This window comes from Bison bison, unplaced genomic scaffold, assembly GCF_000754665.1.
Source record: "Bison bison bison isolate TAMUID 2011002044 unplaced genomic scaffold, Bison_UMD1.0 scf7180017864470, whole genome shotgun sequence".
NCBI classification, from domain to species: Eukaryota; Metazoa; Chordata; class Mammalia; order Artiodactyla; family Bovidae; genus Bison; species Bison bison.
Window position 1 is genome coordinate 2,579,958 of NW_011495031.1, and position 18,493 is coordinate 2,598,450.

The 18,493-nt window shown below is 38.8% G+C and overlaps 1 protein-coding gene across 2 annotated transcripts in view; it reads left to right on the forward strand.

Annotated features, from left to right (window-relative positions):
• The window catches only part of LOC105003538 (YY1-associated factor 2), a 54,960-nt gene that overhangs the window by 25,812 nt on the left and 10,655 nt on the right, over positions 1–18,493 (forward strand). The window contains exon 3 of one of the 2 annotated variants that reach the window (XM_010860763.1): positions 16,025–16,079. The exons of the other annotated variant lie outside the window; for it this stretch is intronic. The gene's annotated coding sequence lies outside the window, so the exon portion shown is untranslated. The remainder of the gene's footprint in view (positions 1–16,024; positions 16,080–18,493) is intronic. 2 annotated transcript variants of the gene reach the window in all.

Below are 18,493 nucleotides of genomic sequence, written 5' to 3' on the forward strand. Positions count from 1 at the left end.
TGTGTGTGTGTTAGTCATTTCAGTTGTGTTCGATTCTTTGTGACCCCATGGATTATAGCCTGCCAGGCTCCTGGGTACATGGGATTCTCCAGGCAAGAATATTGGAGTGGATTGCCATGCCCTCCTTCAGGGGATCTTCCCAGCCCGGGGATCGAATTCTGGTCTCCTGTCTTGCTGGTGGACTCTTTACCATCTGAGCCGAGGGAAGCACATATATACATACACAAGACCAAATAATAAAGTTGAAGCACATCTCTGCTTTGTGGTGTCACCATGCTCTTATGCTTCAGTTGTAAATTGTGACATCATTGTTCATTCCTCCCCTCTGTCTCAACACCTCCAAATAAAAATAGATTTCTGATTATTTTCCCTACATATGCTCTCGCATGTAGCCCATCTAATCCCTGAAGCTCTATTTTAAACACTTCTATAGTAACAATTTCTTAATGATTTTCTTTGCTTTCAGTCTAACCCTGAGCCTCTTGCATGGTCAGCAATGAGGATTCAAAAACAGTTTCAACTTTTAAACTTTTATTTATATGTTGTTGTTATTCAGTAGCTAAGTTGTTTCCCACTCTTTGTGACCCATGGAATGCAGCACGCCAGGCTTCCCTGTCCTCCACTATGTCCTGGAATTTGCTCAAGTTCATGTCCATTGAGTCAGTGGTGCTATCTAACTTTTTCATCATCTGCTGCCCTCTTTCTTTTGCCTTCAATCTTTTTCAGCATCACTCTGTTTTCCAGTGAGTTGGCTCTTCACATTGGGTGGCCAAAGTATTGGAGATTCAGCTTCAGCATCAGTCCTTCCATTGAATATTCAGGGTTGATTTCCTTTAGCATTGACTGGTTTGATCTCCTTGCTATTCAAAGGATTCTCAAGAGTCTTCCCAGGACCACAATTTGAAAGCATCTATTCTTTGCTTCGAAAGCCTTCTTTATGGTCCTACTCTCACACCTGTCCATGACTACTGGAAAAACCATAGCTTTGACTATATGGACCTTTGTCAGCAAAGTGATTTCTTTGCTTTGTAATATGCTGTCTATGTTGGTCATAGATTTCCTTCCAAGAAGCCAGTGTCTTCTAGGTGCAGTCACCAGCTATGGTGACTTTATATAACATTATATGAAGTTTCAAACATATGATAGAAAGAATATTATATGGATTGAACTTGATAGCTCCTTATTCTTTCAGAATGAAATCCAGACTCCAGACCACTGAATATATATCAGTCAGAACTGTCCATAGCCTGGCTTCAACTTGCCTTTCCACCTTTATCTCTACACACGAGGCTAAGTTTAAGTACCGTCTCCTTAGCGGGGCTTCCCTGACATGTTTCTTTTCAACTCTGACTCTCCTAGCTGCAGGTATGCTCTTTGAGTGTATCCTACTCCTCATATTTTTTTCAACAAATATTTATTAAGACTATACCAAGTTCTAGGTCATTATTGAATTCCTCCTGACAGTTTCTTCTACTAAATTGAGCCTCCATGACATTAGGAACCACGTCATCTTCATCATTTGGTCTCTTCTTCCATTTAGCATAGTGTCTTGCATATAGATGAAGCTTTGAAGTCAGTAGTGATCTCAACAGTTGACCTTCAGTTATTTTCAAATAGATCATTACCTAATAAAATTATACACATGAAATTTAGAAAGTCTTTAGAATTAAAAATTAAAAAGTTTTTAGGATTACAAATTTCTGTTTTAACTTTTTAATTTTTTTCTGTTTTTATTTTTAAAGTATAATAGATTGTTAAAAGTCTGGAAAATATAGATAAGAGCAAAAAAGAAGATTAAAATGACTTTTGAAACCTAGAGATAACAACCTAAAACATTTTAAAAACTTTGCATTGATGTATTCTGTTCACTTGATTCAGTCTCTTCCCCACTCCCACCCCCTTCTGTATTCCTCTTTCCCACACCAGAAACCACTTTCTTTTCACCTGGATTTTTGGCAAACAGATTTATATATTTCTGTGTAACAGAGTATTCCAAAACATTTGTTTTCTTACAGCTTTTGTGAAGGAGTAGTTTGGGAACAGCTTAGCTTGATAGTTCTGGCCTTGGGTTTATCATGAGGTTGCAATTAAGATGTTAACTGAGGCTACAGTTGTTTGAAGGCCAGACCCAGCTGCAGCATCTCCTTCCAAGATGGTGCACTCACACTGGCTTTTGTTGGCGGGACGTCTCAGTGTCTTGCCATGTGTACTTCCCCATAGGCCCTGCATGAATGTTCTGATGACATAACAGCTGGCTTCCCCAGTGTGAGGGATCAAGGGTGAGCAAGATAGAAGGCAAGTGTTGTTTATGACATAGCCTCGAAAGTCCCACTTAAATCCACTTCTGCAGTTTCCTTCTGTTGGTAGAAATCAGCACTATTCATCTTAGGAGGAGCCTGTGTAAGGGTGTGAATGCCAAGAGATGTGAAACTGTCTTGGAGGCCAGCAACAGTTGTCTAATCTAGCTCCAGAACTGCGAAACAGAGGGGAAATGAATAAGCCAAATAGCTTTTAGTTTTTTCCAAATTGGGATTTTGTAGTGTAGAAGTGATTTTTTTTTTTAAGATGACAAAGTATGAAAAACTTAAAGTCTTATAAAAGTATGTGTTCCTAAATCATATTTTAATTCTACCTTCACGTATCAGCTTTCAGATTTCTTACACAATTATGGGTTGCTGAAATGATAGCAAGCAATAGCTTGCTCAGATAATTCTGAATGTTCAAACTGAACATACCTCCAAGATTATAGATAGTTCCTTAAACTGTTTCTTGCACTCTCAAACTCTTGATCAACTTTGTCTTACTAAAGTGCTGAAAGTTTGCATTTTTTCAAATTGAGGCAGTGGTGAGTGTAATATTAATTAGCTTCCTGGTTATTTTTTAGTGGGAAAATCAATCTCTAGGTGATCAACCCACCATATCTGACTTTTCTTAAACTAAAATAAAATTTATTATTTTGTACCCTAAATCACCATATTTCATGCTACTCAAGATTTTAAACATATTGCTCAGATATTTATATTACTTGAACAAGTCTCTAGAAGTCATAGAAATGATCATTTCACATGTTATCAGTGTTTTAAAGAAACATAAACATTTTTTACTGTAACAGATTATATTGATGTGCAAAATTCAGTATATTCAATGTTTTCTTTGTATAGAAAAACATTATGACCATTCTGATCACATTGAATCAAAACAGGGAGGTGTATTTTTGATTGCCAGCTATATACTGAACAGTAAAGCAATGTGAAGGTTAGGCAATCAACTGCAACCTCTTTTGTAAGTTGGTATCTATACAAATGGGCTTCCCAGGTGGCACTAGTGGTAAAGAACCTGCCTGCCAGTGCAGGAGACATAAGAGACGTGGGTTCGATCCCTGGGTCAGGAAGCATGGTAACCCACTCCAGTATCTTTGCCTGGAGAATCCCATGGACAGAGGAGCCTGGTGGGCTATAGTCCAAAGGGTCGCAGAGAGTTGGACACGACTGAAGCGACTTAGCATACACACATGCATCTATATAAATATCTGGTGTTCTATCAATACTGACCCTGACCCACCTTTTGCAACTGATACTGTGGTTCCCAGTTTTCAATATAGTGTCACTCTACTGGAAATAACTTTTCTGTAGCTTGGGATGTCAGTGATAAATCAAACAAAATCATTGATCATTTCTCTTTCAAATAGATTGCTTATAATGACATAAGAACTGCTTGGGTTTTTTTCACATTTATTTTTTTCCAACTGTAAAACAAAAATATCTGCTAGCGGGCACATGTACAATACATAGTATTGTATGCTATTAACATTATATGATGTCCAACTATATCATATTACAGGAATTTTATGCCTTCTACTTTCCCTTTAAACATATCATTGACTTTGTGAATTTTTTAAAAAAGCTTCTAGTTTATGATGTTTTTGATAATTGCCAACCTGCTGGATCATGGAAAAAGCAAGAGAGTTCCAGAAAAACATCTATTTCTGCTTTATTGACTATGCCAAAGCCTTTGACTATGTGGATCACAATAAACTGTGGGAAATTCTGAAAGAAATGGGAATACCAGACCACCTGACCTGCCTCTTGAGAAATCTGTATGCAGGTCAGGAAGCAACAGTTAGAACTGGACATGGGACAACAGACTGGTTCCAAATAGGAAAAGGAGTCCATCAAGGCTGTGTTTTGTCACCCTGCTTATTTAACTTATATGCAGAGTACATCATGAGAAACGCTGGGCTGGAAGAAACGCAAGCTGGAATCAAGATTGCCGGGAGAAATATCAATAACCTCAGATATGCAGATGACACCACCCTTATGGCAGAAAGTGAAGAGGAACTAAAAAGCCTCTTGATGAAAGTGAAAGTGGAGAGTGAAAAAGTTGGCTTGAAGCTCAACATTCAGAAAACAAAGATCATGGCATCTGGTCCCATCACTTCATGGGAAACGGATGGGGAAACAGTGGAAACAGTGTCAGACTTTATTTTGGGGGGCTCCAAAATCACTGCATATGGTGACTGCAGCCATGAAATTAAAAGATGCTTGCTCCATGGAAGGAAAGTTATGTCCAACCTAGATAGCATATTGAAAAGCAGAGACATTACTTTGCCAACAAAGGTCCGTCTAGTCAGGGCTATGGTTTTTCCAGTGGTCATGTATGGATGTGAGAGTTGGACTGTGAAGAAGGCTGAGTGCTGAAGAATTGATGCTTTTGAACTGTGGTGTTGGAGACGACTTGAGAGTCCCTTGGACTGCAAGGAGATCCAACCAGTCCATTCTGAAGGAGATCAGCCCTGGGATTTCTTTGGAAGGAATGATGCTAAAGCTGAAACTCCAGTACTTTGGCCACCTCGTGTGAAGAGTTGACTTATTGGAAAAGACTGTGATGCTGGGAGGGATTGAGGGCAGGAGGAGAAGGGGACGACAGAGGATGAGATGGCTGGATGGCATCACTGACTCGATGGACGTGAGTCTGAGTGAACTCTGGGAGTTGGTGATGGCCAGGGATGCCTGGTGTGCTGCAATTCATGGGGTCGCAAAAGAGTTGGACACGACTGAGCGACTGATCTGATCTGATCTGATCTAATCTGAAAACTATGAATGCTACCTTTATAGTTTTAGACTTAGCTGTTTTTGATGACAGAGTTCATTGATTTCACACCAAAGACCGTATTTTGCCTTCATTTTGTAAAAGCTTACTTGGTTTGACAGAAAAGTACTACATTTTAAAAAATAATTCAGAAGCTTCAATGCTTATGCCACTGTTTGAAAAAAGATTATACCGTGATCATGTGAGATGACAGGATGCTAGTTTATTAAAAAACAGTTTTCAGATATTTATCAGATATTTTTCCATTCACACTTTTCTTTTCCAGGTATTTGTGCATACACATGATGTAGATTCATTTACCTGTCATAATGACTGATGCTCTGTATTCTCTTGAAGCCCTATTCAGTGAATTCTGGTATTTTTTCACTTCTACTCTTATGAGTTTGAGTTACACATTATAAAATAATAAGGTTTTTGTGGAAATTTGTAATTGACCTTCCTTTTAAATTTATAATTATACCAGGCTGCCTGTAGATACTTAATAGATGACAGGGACACTGGTGGTACACAAGCCAAACTTTGAAAGTATTGCACTGAGTTGTTCCAGGAGCAGTTGTTAAAATAGCCACAGATCTGATTATTACATAAGTAATAGGTCTGGCAGGTAAAAAATAAAGGAGAGATAAAAATGAAAGTAGAAGTTATTAATGCCTTGTGATGACTCTGAAAAACCATTGTCTTAACCCACACCAGGCCAGGAAGCAGAGGAGAAGCAGTAGAGCAAGGAGTAGGATAGACAACACAAAGGAAACTTCATAACAAGAAGAACTGATAGTACAGACTAAAGGTGAACAGTACAAAGGAGTGAAAAGAAATACCAGTTGGAACTTGTGCGAACATTAAGTGAAGAAGAAATCAAGTATTTACTTGAGTAACTTCAAGCACAGGACAGCTTGTCCCATGCTGCAGGTGCTGTATCTGATAGATGATTTGTTATAGTCCAGTGGTGACCTGAGTCCATACCATAACCTCTGTGTAATATATAAAGATTCAGTGGATCAGAGTAGGTGTATCAAAGAGGCCATTATCATCCAATATGGGTATCAGATTTTCTGTAATGAAGGATGATGTCATAATACCTGGAATCTGAATTGGTTTTAATAAGTATATTATCTATTTCTGCATAATAAATTATCTCAACATTTAGCTGCTTAAAAACACAAACATTAATTGCCTCACTGGTTCTTTGGGTTAGGAATCTGGGGACAGCTTAGCTGGGGCTTCTGACTTGGGCTGCAGTCATCTCAAGGCATCGGTGAGGGAGGAATTGCTTCCAGGCTTACTTAGGTGGCTGTTGGCAGCCCTCCTTTCCTCACTGGGTGCTGAACAGGCTTCTTTGTCATGTGGACCACTTTATATAGAGGCACTCACAACAAGGCAGGAAGATGTGAACAAGGTGGAAGATAGAGTCCTTTGGTCTCCTAATTTTGGAAGTGGCATCAATCAATTTTGCTGTAGTCTGTTAGAAGCACTTTATAAGATCCAGTCACTCCCAGGGACATGAGATAGGGCATGAATACCAGTGAGTGGGATTACTAGGGACATCCTAGAAGAAGGCTGCCACAATAAACATGTTCATGAATGAGTAGATGAATGAAGGAAAGAAGAAAAACTTAAGAAAAATAGCTTGTACTAGTAAGTCCTCTACAAATATGGATTACAAGAAAAGAAGCTGAGCCATAGAACAGAAAATTAATCTCCGGATAAGACTTGTTTTAGCTTAAAATAGACATCTTGATCAATAAGTACACTAGGAGTTCTTCAATATCATAAAAGAAAGACTTTGAAAATATAAGTGCTATTTTCTGCAGACTGTAACTCAACGTCTTTTTTTTTTTTAAGATTTACTTACTTAATTTTTTGACTGTGGTGGGTCTTCATTGCTGTACTCGAGCTTGCTGTAGTTGCAGTCAGCGGGGTTGCCTTTTCATTGTGGTGCATGTTCTTCTCATTGTGGTGGCTTTTCTTGTTGCTGAACACAGGCTGAGGTGTGCGGGCTTCAGTAGTGGGCTCAGTAGTTTCGACTTGCCTGTGGACTAAGTAGTTGTGGCTCATAGGCTTAGTTTTTCTCACCATCTTTTAAATGTTATCAGTTTCTATGTTTACAAAAGTTAATGACTTTTGATGTGTTTCAGTCATTGGTTTCCAGCTCTCCTGCACATTGGGATCCCTTTAGGAACTAGAAAACCAAACTAAAAAAGAATACCAGACTCTATTCCAGGCTAAATAAATCACAGCTCCAAAAGGTGGGGCCCAGACAAGGAAATAGTGTCGTAAAAGCTCCTCAGGTGTTAGCAGTTTGTCATCAGGGTTTGGGACCACTGATTTAAGTGGTTCTGTTTTTTGGGGGAGAGGGATTGTGTTGCATTGATAGGTCACATGAAAGGGATTGGTATTTTTAAGAAACTACTTACTTTTGTCTGTGCTGGGTCTTTGCGGTTGCATGGGCTTTTCTCTAGTTGTTGATGGTGTGATGGTGAGCAGGGGCCACTCTCTAGTTGTGGTGTGAGGCCTTCTCATTGCGGTGGCTCCTCGTGTTGTGGAACCTGGGCTCTAGGACACGCAGGCTTCAGTAGTTTCGGCTCCCGGACTTTAGAGCACAGGCTCAGTTGCTCTGCGGCATGTGGGATCTTCTGGATGGGTGATCAAACAAACCTGTGTCTGCTGCTTGGGCAGGCAGATTCTTTACCACTGAACCACCCGGGAACCCCTCAGTGGTTCTTAAAGGAAAGATTTGAGCATATACCCTTTCTCAGGTGTAGTACAAATTGAAAAAGGAAATAATTTTATTAACAAGCTTTCTTTATTCAACATGTTTATTGTGTCTAGTATGTGCATAGCACGTGTGGGGGATTAAAATGCATATACGTAGTTTAAAAATGGGACTAAGCTTTACTTCGTGGTATATATGTATTTACTATGATTACCTGATAGTCCTCATGGGCTGTGGGATTTTCGAGAGGGGAGAGATACATACAGGCTCCAGTAAGAAGGCTGTTTGGAAGAGGTGGGATCTGGGTGCGTTAGAGAAGTACAAGGTGCAAGGCAGTAATTTGCTTCACTTGACAGATCCTAGAATCTGACTTGGAGAAATTTGACAGTTTAGCTAGCACTTTGATCTTACTCTGTAGTGGCTATATAAGAAGAGCAATGGAGGAGCTATGAAAAATACCAAGTTTCACTGCTGGAGAATTTTATTCAGTTGGTCTGAGTGGGGCCTAAGTATTGTGATTTGTAAAAGACTTCCTGTGTTGGCTGCTGTGCAACCAGCGTTCAAAAACTGCTATAGGACTGCCTAAGGTCCCTGGAAATCTTTGAGGAAGAGGGTTTCAATTTACCCTTCTATTAAAAACACATTAGGGTGGCTTTTTGTTTTGTTTTGTTTTTTATGCCATAGAAAGAGGGCAAACAGCAGTGAACAAAATAAAACAGGAAAAAGTCCTTGTTTACACTTATAGGGGTGGAAGGCAGCTTAAATTCTTTTCTGGTAGAGGAAGACAGGCAATAAACTAATAATGATGTGATAAGCAAAAACAAATGTTTTGAAGGAAATAAAGCATAATGAGGGAAACAGGAATGGGCACAGAAGGGGGAGTAGGATCAGAGAAGAGAGTGCTATTTTATGTCAAGTTAGGAGAGACTTCCCTGATGGTTGGCGTGTGAGCAGAGACATGAAAGAAGTGAGGGAGTGAGTAGACAGAGGAAGTCATAAGGGAAACTTCCAGGCAGCCATAGGCCAGTGAGGTTGGATGTTGTGGACTGCATTGTGCAAAACACATACCTATACCCATTTATATATCCAAACCTTAATCCCCAGCATGACTGTTTGGAGATAGGGCTTCCAGGAGGTCATGAAAGTTAAATAAGTTGTAAGTGAAGTGAAAGTTGCTCAGTTATGTCCGACTCTTTGCCATCCCATGGGCTACATGGTCCATGGAATTATCCAGGCCAGAATACTGGAATGGGTAGCTCCTCCCTTCTCCAGGGGATCTTCCCAATCCAGGGATCAAACTCAGGTCTCCCACATTGCAGGCAGATTCTTTACCAGCTGAACCAGCAGGGAAGGCCAAGGTCATAAGTATGAAATCCTAATGGGATGGGATTGGTGACCTTTTAAGAAGAGGAAAAAGAAATCACTCTCCCTGTTTGCCATGAGAGAAACAGCAAGGAGGCCTCTGCAAGCCAGGAGGGGGAGCACTCACCAGAAGCTGAATCCTCGACTTGATGTTGGACTTTCTGTCTCCCAAACTTTGAGAAAATAAATTTCTGTTCTTTCAGCTACCCAGTCTCCAGTATTTGTTATGGCAGCCCTAGCCAACTAAGACAGCATATTAAAAAGCAGAGACATTACTTTGCCATCAAAGATCCATATAGTCAAAGTATGGTTTTTCGAGTAGTCATGTATGGATGTGAGTATTGGACCGTAAAGAAAGCTGAGTGCTGAAGAATTGATGCTTTTGAACTGTGGTGTTGGAGAAGACTCCTGAGAGTCCTTGGACTGCAAGGAGATCCAACCAGTCAATCCTAAAAGAAATCAGTCCTGAGTATTCATTGAAAGGACTGATGGCTGAAGCAGAACCTTTAATACTTTGGCCACCTGATGTGAAGAACTGACTCATTAGAAAAGACCCTGATTCTGGGAAGGATTGAAGGCAGGAGGACAAGGTGATGACAGAGGACAAGATGGTTGAATGACATCACCCACTCGATGGACTTGAGTTTGAGCAAGCTCTGGGAGTTGGTGATGGACAGAGAAGCCTGGAGTCCATGGGGTTGCAAAGAGTCAGACACAGCTAAGTGACTGAACTGAACCAACAGAGACTCCGGAAACAGAGGATTTCAGAGGGGAGAGTATAGGAGATGAAGTAGAAGAGGAACTAAATCATGTAGGGCTGCAGTCTAGGGCAAGAATTTTGGATTTTCTTGTCAGTTGCCATGTATTCTTTTTGCCTGGGGAAGGAGTTGGGTAGGGAGGAGGAATCCATTGAATTGTTTGAGGAATAGGAGTGGTATACTTTGATTTACACCTAGAAGGATCAGCTGGCTGCTTTGAGGGAGCATAGTCTTCCTTCCAGGGACATCAGTTATCTTGATAACTGTTGCACATATAGTATCAGTGGGAACAGTGTGAAATCATCCAATTCTAGATATAGTTTGAAGGTAGAGTGGAAGGAAATTGCTTGTGAATTAGATGTGGGTGTGAGAGAAAGTGGGGCATGAATACTGTGTCTAAGTGTCTGATCAGAGAAACTGAAAAAATGGAGTGCTATTTACTAAGATAGGAAGACTGTCAAAGAATGGAAGAATGGGAGGAGGGAGCAATCAAAATTATAAGTTATTTTGAGTTGCTGCTAAACATCCAAATGAAGATTTAAGTAGGTAGTTGGTTTATAAGAGTTTAGAGGGGACACTGGGGCTGGTGATAGAAATTTTAGAGTATCATTGTATAGATCAGTAGTTTTCAACCTTGGATGCCCTTTATAATCAGCTTGGGAATTTTCAGAACATTTCTAAACCTGGTCCCACCCCTGTATATTCTCATTTAATGTGGGAGTGGGGCTCAGGTATTCCTGTTTTAATTTGGCTAGTGGTTAAACATTTTTTTCAACAACTTTTATTGAGGTATATTTGATGCCCCATGTACTACGCACGAAGTGTGCAGTTTGATAAGTTTTGGCAGATGAATACACCTGTGAAACCATCACCACAATTATGATAGTGAAACATATCCATCACCAGCAGAAGTTTCTTTATATCCTATTTCAGTTCTTCCTATTATGCCTCCCTCCCATCTTCAGTCACTGAGCAACTGCTGATCTGCTTTCTGTGTAGATTAGCTTACATTTTCTGGGATTCTATAAATGAAATCTTAACAGTATATACTCTTCTGTGTGTCTTCTGTAACTGTTTTGAGTGTAACTCCTTTAAGTATAATTCCTTTTTGTTACTGAGTAGTATTCCATGGTATGAATCTCTTTTTTTATTCAGCTGTTAATGAACATTTGGGTTGTTTTCAGTTTGGGGCCACCACAAATAAAGCTACTGTGAACGTTTGTGTATAAGTCTTTGTGTGGACATATATTTCCTTTAGATAAATACCTTAGAATGGAATAGCTGGCTTGTATGGATCACATTTTTTAATATATTTCAGCATGAGGGATTTTGTGTGTGCATGGATGTATGTGTGTCCTTGAGGAAACCTTTTATGCCCAGAAGTTTTTCAGACACTATTTTCATTATTAAAATTAATACTCAGTGTATTAATTTCAGTTTAAATCTATAATTTTTTTCTTAAATATTCATTTTGACAGATCTTACTCAATTTAGAAAATTTATCAAAATTTAACTTATTTTTTCCTAGGTGCAGTTATTTTTAAGAAGCATCACAGGTTAATTCTGATGTGGAGCCAGGGCTGAGAACCATGGCACAGATAGTATTTAAAGCCAAATATTGAATGAGGTCACCTAGGATAGTCATTTTTCAAGCTTTTGTTTGCAAGCAAATACACATATTCCTGGGGCAAATTCTGAGAATTTGTATTTCTGCAAGGCTCCCAGATGCTGATACCCTCAGTTGAGCCTATGGATCATACTTTGAATAGCCCATCCTAGAAGGTTAATGTAGATAGAAGAGATAACCTCAAGGCTGATTCCTGGCCCCTCCAAAGTTTAGAATTTGGAAAGAGGAGTAGAAAATGAGGCAAAAAAAAAAAAGAGGGTGGTGTTCTAGAGGCTTCTGAAGATAATTATAGTTCTGTCAGGAGGTAAAGTGTGATAAACTCTAAAATATGGCTTGAAGAAACGGAGTGAAATTTGAGCTGTAGTTGACTAATGGACATGGTAAAGTGCTCATTGAAATACTTTACTTGAAAGAAGTGCTTTTGGTGGAGTGATAGGGACAAAAGCCTGATTGATGTGAGCTCATGAGAGAAGGGAGGAAAGTAAGTACAGACAAATCATTTAATGCTTACTGTGGAAAAGAGAACAAAGAAATGGGGCAAGTGACTAGAAGGGGATGTGGAAGTAGGGATGGGCTTTCTTTTTTTTTCTTTTTCAGGTAAGAACTATCATAATGTATTTGTATGCTGACAGGAATAACAGTAGAGAGGGAAATACGGTTGGAGCAGGAGTTGTGTCCTGGGAGAAGGAATCTTGTTGGCAGATAGAGGCATGACTAAATAGGAATATGGAGAGGGAAAATTGGACTATCAAATAGCATAGTTGTCTTTCTGAAATGAGAATCAAGGTCACTCCATGATAAGTAAAGAGAACACAGTAAGTTTTGTTCAGCACTCTATCCTCAGTACTTAGAATGGTAATTTGAACATGTGAGGGCTTAGTTAATATTTGTTAACTGAATGAATGTAAGGAAGAGTGACCTTGGATTGGAGGGGAGGAGGTAAGGAGTCAAGTCAGGTAGTACAGAAGGTGGCTGTTGGCTTAGGCCAGAGTAGTGCTTATGGGGATGATGAGAGCTGTTCCAATAATATTGAAAGAAAAGTGAAAGGACTTGATTTTAATTTGACTAAGGGGATGGAAAAGTTGAGGATGACTTGTCTATAGCTCTGGAGCATGTCTTTAGTCTTTCAAATGAAGTGGACTGTGATGTTCTTTAATTATTTGAGTGATTTTTCAAAGACTTAACTGCTGAACACTAGCATAGTTTTTATAAAGTTGATGTAGTCATCTATCTTGTCTATACTTACCAGAGAGTGTTTCAGTAGCTCCCAAGGAATCAAGTCTCTCCTGCCACCATCTCTCAGGAATTTAGGGAAAATTGTGTCCTGGGCCTCTGAGGAAATGTTTGATGTTGAAAATTAAATGTATGTAAACCCTGGAATAAAAATTCTTCAAAATACTCAGCATAGATTCTTAAAATGATGAAGGATACTGTACATTGCATTCTATAAGCAAATTAAGGCAAGTGACAAGACAAAGTGCATTGAACCTGAGGTGTCAGTTGGTTTGGTGTGAATACCTTGGATCAGCAGACAGAATTGTTTTCCTCACAGCCATACCTCAGGGTCAACTGGGAGATGCAAGGATGAGCACTGAACAGGTGGGGGCTGTGGAGTCTCCACGTTAACTTCAGTAGAAGCTAGTTTGCTTTTGAGATTGATTCAAGATGGTGGCGTAGAAGGACATGAGTTCATCTCCTCCTGGGAGAGCACCAAAATCGAAATTGGCTGTTAAACAGCCATCGACAGGAGGATGCTGGAACCCCCCCCTAAAGAAGATACCCCATGTCCAAAGACGAGGAAAAAGCCACAACGAGACAGTAGGAGGAACACAATCACAATAAAATCAAATCACATACTCGCCAGGTGGGTGACCACAAAGTGGAGCACAGTAATACTAAAGAAGTTCTCTTCCATTTGGGAAGGTTCTGAACCCCACATCACGCTTCCCAGCCTGGGGATCTGACAAAGGGACTGGGAATCCCCAGGGAATCTGACTTTGAAGACCAATGAGATTTTATTATAGGACTTCCATCAGACTAGGGGGAACAGAAATTCTACTCTTAGAGGGCACAGACAAAATCCTGTGTGCATCAAGTGTCAGGGGAAAGGAACAGTGACTCTATAGGAGACTGAACCAGACCTCCTGCTAGTGTTGGAGGGTCTCCTGTGGAGGCGTGAGTCACTGGTGGCTCACCATTGGCATGGGGGCACTGGCAGCAGCAATCCTGGAAGGTGCTCCTTGGCATAAGCCCTCTTCGAGAGTTAGCCCTACCACAGAGCGCATAGACCCCAGGGCTGAGACGCCTCAGGCCAAACAAGTAACAAGAAGGGAGTGCAACCCCACTTATCAGCAGATAACTGGATTAAAGTTTTACTGAGCATGGCCCTGCCTGCCAGACCAAGACCCACTTTTCCCCACCACTAGTCCCTCCCATCAGGAAACTTACACAGGCCTCTTAGCCTTATCCACCAGAGGGCAGACAGAAGAAGCAAGAAGAACCACAATCCCACAGTGGCTAGAACAAAAACCACGTCACAGAAAGTTAATCAGAATGAAAAAGTAGCAGGTTATGTCTCAGATGTAGGGACAAGATAAAACCTCAGAAAAGCAACTAAATGAAGTGGAGATAGGCAACTGTCCAGAAAAAGAATTCAGGATAATGATAGTGAAGATGATCCAGGATCTTGGAAAAAGAATGGGGAAGATGCAAGAAATGCTTACCAAAGACCTAGAAGAACTAAAGAACAAACAGACAGAGATGAATGATACAGTAGAAGGAATCATAGCAGAATAACTGAGGCAGAAGAATGGATAAGTGACCTGGAGGACAGAATATAGAAAAAAGAAAGAAAATGAAGACAGTCTGAGACCTCTGGGACAACATTAAATGCACCAACATTTGCATTTTAGGGGTCCCAGAAGGAGAAGAGAGAGAGAAAGGATCCAAGAAAATATTTGAAGAGATAATAGCTGAAAAGTTCCCTAACACGGGAAAGGAAATAATCAGCCAAGTCCAGGAATTCCACACACAGAGTCCCAGGCAGGATAAACTCAAGGAGGAACACACTGAGACACATGATAATCAAACTGATGAAAACTAAAGACAGCGATAAAATATGAAAAACAACAAGGGAAAATGACAAATAACATACAAGGGTACAAGCCAGAAGGGAATGGCAAGATTATTTGAAGTGATGAAAGGGAAGAACTTACAACCAAGAATTCTCTACTCAGCAGGACTCTCATTGAGATTTGATGGAGAAATCAAAAGCTTTCCAGACAAGCACAAGTTAAGAGAATTTAGCAGCACCAAATCAGCTTTACAGCAAATGCTAAGGGAACTTCTCTGGCAGGAAACACAAGAGAAGGAAAAGACCTACACAAAATAAACCCAAAACAATTAAGATAATTACCTTAAGTGTAAATGGATTAAATACACCAACCAAAAGATGTAGACTGGCTAGGCAGATGAAAACATGTATGCACTTCCACTTAGCACATCATTCTACTTAACCCCCCAAATTGTATGTAATTATTTTATATTGTTAGGTTAATCATATTTCCATTATGTTTGAAGTTGTAATTATCTTTTATTTTTTTGTCTAGCTATTGAGTGTAAAAACTGATAAACATCTTTTATTATTGTGATTATGTAACTATTATTTGCTTAATACTATTGTATCATGATTGGTCAACAAAAATTAGACTTCTATATCACGAAAACTATCATTTAATAGAAAAACCTATTTAAAATTTAGGTGCATATCCGAATTATCTTGAAATTTTTTGAGAAATACAAATGCCCAAGTATTGCTTTTTTTCTCCAAAGCTCCAGATGTGTTTCTAATGAGCACCTATGTTTAAAAACAATTGGACTATATGATGGTCTTTTACTTTTATCTAGTATGTTTCACTTTTTCTATTTCATATTCAGTGCTCCCTTTTCATTTAGTTTGTTTTCCAATTTCTCCATCTCTTTTTTCTTGTTCTTTCTCAATCCTTTATCAAGCATAGTAGAAAAGCTTTAGTATACATATGTAAATATGATAGTATGTATAATATAAAGAGTATGTATAATATATATATTTTAGAAATTTTAGGAATTTTTGCCTAGCTAAATAATTTATGACATTTTGATTCCACTTATTTGACTTAATATGAACAGAATGATAGATTTCTGATTTATATTTACTCAGAACTTTGGTATAGTTCCATGGATTTTGGCACCTAGTATTACTGCTAAAAGTTTAGAAAGTTTATTAATGGTTTTTGAAAAAGAGAATTTGAATGAGGCTTGAAACCTCTAATCCAATTCTGAGAATATAAAGAAATACTATATCATAAAAAAACAGGAAGTTAAATGTGATACAGTATTGTTAAAGTACAGATTTTGTTCAAATTACAAAAAAATCTTATGCTAGTGTCCATTATTTATTTTCATACCTTATTCAAGATTCCACATTGTATTTAGTTGCATTGAGCATCTCCAGTGCATGCAACAGATTCTGGTAAGTTCTTTTTTTATTTTTATTCTAGTACAAATATTTTCTGATTTTCTTTGTTGTATCTTCTTAGATATACCCATCATTTAAAAGTGGACATTTAATTTTCAAATATATGGGATTTTAAGTTATCTTAGTTACCTTAAATTTCTCATTTTAATATTGATTGCTCATTAAATGCTTTCTTCTCTATAGTCACCCTCTGTTTTTTCAGTCTCCTAACTTGATTGAGGCTTTCAGTGGCTAAATCAAAGATCTCTCTTGGTAAATGTCACATTGCACTTGAAAATATGTTGGTTATTTTCAAATAGCTTTTGATACTGATTTTTAACAAAATTCCATAGTGATAAGAGAACACAGTCTGTATGATTTCAATACCTTTGCTGTTGTTCAGTCACCTAGTTGTGTCCGACTTTGCAGTGCCCCAGGCTTCCCTGTCCCTCACCATCTCCTGAAATTTGCCCAAGTTCATTTCCATTACATTGGTGATGCCATCCAGCCATCTCATCCTCTGTCACCCTCTTTTCCTTCTGCCTTCAATCTTTCCTAGCATCATGGTCTTTTCCAGTGAGTTGGCTATTCTCATCACGTGGCCAAAGTATTCGAGCTTTAGCTTCAACATCAGTCCTTTCAGTGATTATTCTGGGTTGATTTCCTTTAAGATTGACTGGTTTGATCTCCTTGCTGTCCAAGGAGCACCACAGTTTCAAAGCATCAATTCTTTGTCACTCTACCTTCTTTATGTCAAGGTCTCAACCATATGTGACTACTGGAAAGACCATAGCCTTGACTATACAGACTTTTGTTGTCAAAGTGATGTCTTTGCTTTTTTAGCAGACTGTCTAGGTTTGCAATAGCTTTCCTGTCAAGAAGCAATCGTCTACTAATTCCATGGCTGCAGTCACCATCCACAGTGATTATAGAGCCCAAGAAGAGGAAATCAGTCACCGCTTCTACCTTTCCCCCTTCTATTTGGCTTGAAGTGATGGGGCTGGATGCCATGATCTTAGTTTTTTTAATATTGAGTTTTAAGCCGGCCTTTTCACTCTCCTCCTTCACATCAAGAGACTGTTTAGTTCCTCTTTGCTTTCTGCCATTAGAGTGATACCATCCACATATCTAAGGCTGTTGGTATTTCTCCCAGCATTCTTGATTCCAGCTTATAGCTCATCCAGCCTGGCATTTCTCATGATGTACTGAGCCTATAAGTTTAATAAACAGGGTGACAATAAACAGCCTTGTCGTACTAGTTTGTCAGTCCTGAACCGGTCAGTTCTCTATAGGATTCTTCTGTTGTTTCTTGACCAGTATACAGGTTTCTCAGCAGACAGGTAAGATGGTCTGGTATTCCCATCTCTTTAGAGTTTTCCACTGTTATGATCCACACAATCAAAGGCTTTAGCGTTGTCAATGAAACAGGTAGATTTTTTCTGGAATTCCCTTGCTTTCTCTGTGATCCAGAAAATATTGGCAATTTGATTTCTGATTTCTCTGCCTTTTCTAAACACAGCTTGAACATCTGGAAGTTCTCTGTTCATGTAATGCTGAAGCCTAGCATGCAGGAGTTTGAGCATAACCTTACTAGCATGGGAGATGATTGCAATTGTCTGGTGGTTTGAACATTCTTTAGTACTGCTCTTCTTGGGAATTGGGATTTGGATTGATCTTTTGCAGTCCTGTGGCCACTACTAGACCATGAAACTTTTGTACTTTGTTTTATGTCCCTGGATGCGTTCCAGTGTCTCCTAGTTGATAGTCTATGGGAACTTAAACAGAATTTGTATTCTACTGTTGCGTGAAAATTGTATAAATCTTAATTATATTAAGTTGATTCATGGTGCTTTTCAGGTCTACTGTACCCTTCTACTTTTCTATCCATGCTATTAATTTTTGAAAGTTTAATATTGAAACTCCAAGTAAAAATCTTAATTTACTTAAAATTAATTGTAACATATAGTGGGAATATATGTAACTTTGTTCTGTATTTTCTAAGTCTCCTGTGTTACCATACTTATAATTTAAAAAATAAAGAAAGATATATAAAAGACTTTAGTTTGCTTTCAGTTTTATATATTGTGATTCTTTGTAAAGATTTTATTTGCATGATTATCTACTGTAGAAATAGTAACAGAAAATATTTGTATATCTCTAGGGTAGGTAGCATTGAGTTTTGCTGAGAAGTTAGTGCTGGTATTAGCAGAGTAGATTATTTCATTGTTTGGAGGTGGGGAAAGCCACATAGAAAGGACTCTTTAATCTTTAATAGTCACTATTTATGCAAAGCAGTCATACTTTAAACCTTTAATTCGTTTTCATGAAAAAGGAAGTAAATGGCTCAGAAGCAAAATGGCATCAGCAAATTTTTCAAGAAAGTGAATTCTTGGAAGTTGGCACCTAGTTAAATCAGTGTTTACAAAATT